This window comes from Salvelinus sp. IW2-2015, unplaced genomic scaffold (assembly GCF_002910315.2).
Source record: "Salvelinus sp. IW2-2015 unplaced genomic scaffold, ASM291031v2 Un_scaffold1023, whole genome shotgun sequence".
Lineage (NCBI taxonomy): Eukaryota > Metazoa > Chordata > Actinopteri > Salmoniformes > Salmonidae > Salvelinus > Salvelinus sp. IW2-2015.
This window is the reverse complement of record NW_019942691.1, coordinates 235345-237921: the sequence shown is the minus strand read 5'-3', so window position 1 is coordinate 237921 and position 2577 is coordinate 235345.

The window sequence follows — 2577 nt, the reverse complement described above, 5'->3', positions numbered from 1 at the left end:
GTTCACATACACTATGTTGACTGTGCCTTTAAACAGCTTGGAAAATTCCAGAAAATTATGTAATGACTTTAGAAGCTTCTAATAGGCTAATTGACATAATTTGACTCAATTGGAGGTGTACCTGTGGATGTATTTCAAGGCCTACCTTCAAACGCAGTGACTCTGTGCTTGACATCATGGGAAAATCAAAAGAAACTAGTCAAGACCTCAGAAAAAAAATWGTCTGATTCATCCTTGGGAGAAATTTCCAAACGCCTGAAGGTACCACGTTCTTGGCCATAATGACCATTGTTATGTTTGGAGGAAAAAGGGGGAGGCTTGCAAGCCGAAGAACACCATCCCAACCGTGAAGCACGGAGGTGGCAGCATCATGTTGTGGGGGTGCTTTGCTTCAGGAGGGACTGGTGCACTTTACAAAATAGATGGCATCATGAGGCAGGAAAATGATNAAAGTCAAGGTATTGGAGTGGCCATCACAAAGCCCTGACCTCAATCCTATCGTAAATTTGTGGGCAGAACTGTAAAAACGTTTGCGAGCAAGGAGGCCTACAAACCTGACTCAGTTACACCAGCTCTGTCAGGAGGAATGGGTCATATTCCACCCGACTTATTGTGGGAAGCTTGTGTAAGGCTACCTGAAAGGTTTGACCCAAGTTAAACAATTTAAAGGCAATGCTACCATATACTAATTGAGTGTATGTAAACTTCTGACCCACTGGGAATGTGATGAAAGCAATAACATCTGAAATAAATCATTCTCTTTACTATTATTCTGACATTTCACATTCTTAAAATAAAGTGGTGATCCTAATTGACCTAAGACAGGGAATTTTTACTAGGAGTAAATGGCAGGCATTGTGAAAAACTGAGTTTAAATGTATTTGGCTAAGGTGTATGTAAACTTCCGACTTCACCTGTATCTGATGCTGACTGGTCAAAAAGATGATGATATTGTTGCAACCCGTAGCATTGAATGCAAGGGAAGTTTTTGGCCTCCATCACATAAAAAACTTGAATTGTTGCATTTCGTTTTGTTGTTGTCTTCCCGTGGCTAGCTAGCTAGCCAAAATTGTCCCTTTGCTAAATTAGTTATGGACGGAGATAGGGATTTGGACTTGTGGTTTTACTTAATTCTCCGTGCTGGCCAATGATTGCTGCAGCGATTATGATCCAACCATCTCTCTGGCCAGAGAGAATGGAAGTTCAAAATGTAGCTAGGCTAATGTAAACTAGCTGGCTAATCATTGTCCATGAAAGGAAGCTAGACACAGTAGGGGTTCAAACTGTAGAACCCAGTTATTACTTTCTATAAGAAAAATTGATTTTATAAAACAAAACTATGCTACATTTTATCTCTTGGACCCTCAGGGAGACAAATCAGAGCACGATTACTGAATGGAAGTACGTTATTTACCTTCTGAGGTGAATGTATCAAACCAGTTGCCGTGATAAAAGTTTTTTGTTGTTGTGTACTCTCCTCAAACAATAGCATAGTATTTTTTCGCTGTAATAGCTACTGTAAATTGGACAGTGCAGTTCGATCAACAAGAATGTAAGATTTATGCCCATATCAGACATGTCCATGTCCTGGGAAATGTTCTTGTTACTTACAACGTCATGCTAATTACATTACCGCACGTTAGCTCAACTGTCCCGTGGGGGGAACACCGATCTCGTAGAGGTTTTAATTAAGAGGGTGTGAACGATGCTGAATGGGTGTAGACAAAGAAGAGCTCTCCAGTAGGTGCACCAAAATATTCAAGGGCCATTTTCTCAAACGTGCGGTTACAAGTTTAGCAACTTTCAAAGCAGAATTACTTTCCCATTGTTCCTAAACTGCAGTGTATGATGCACAATTTTCTAGCACTGAGTATCTACTTTTATCCAATGTAAAAAACATATTTTCAAATGTTGCTACACAAGACCAAATCGAGACGGTCGGTCACAATTATCTAAACYCGTTAGTATTAACATGGCTTTTTTCCCCCTTGTCCTTGCTTCCCCAGTGACTTTACCCACACACCACTACAGGAGTACGTACATTATCATATATATTTTTTCCTCATACTGGTCCCTCATATGAATCAAACCCACAACCCTGGCATTGCAAGAGCCATGCTCTACCAACTGAGCTACACAGGAGTGGTTTGAAAGCTTGGTTGTTTTTGTATTTATCCTGGCTCAAATTCAACATGATTCTTTGGGACTGTTATTGTCATGTTTTTCTTACTGTAAAATCAATATCTACAAATGTTGGCATTACAGTGTACTCCGCAAATTGTAATCTGGACCTCAAAACCAGTTCCTCAGAGTTTTTGTATTCTTRCCCTCTAATTATGCAACAGTCTGACCACATCTCCTTCTCCTTCATTGGTAAATGGTGCTATCTCAGAAAATAATAAGCAAGGCCTCTGCCCCTCAATATGTCTATGACCCTCGAGCTGAAGCCATCTATATTTTAATTTCTCCTGTCCAATAAAAATGTCAGATGCTGTAAAGTCCAGACATCTCGCCCTCCATCACCGGTGACATCGTCCTTGATCTCGGACTCATCTACGGTGTCCATGGCAACCCATC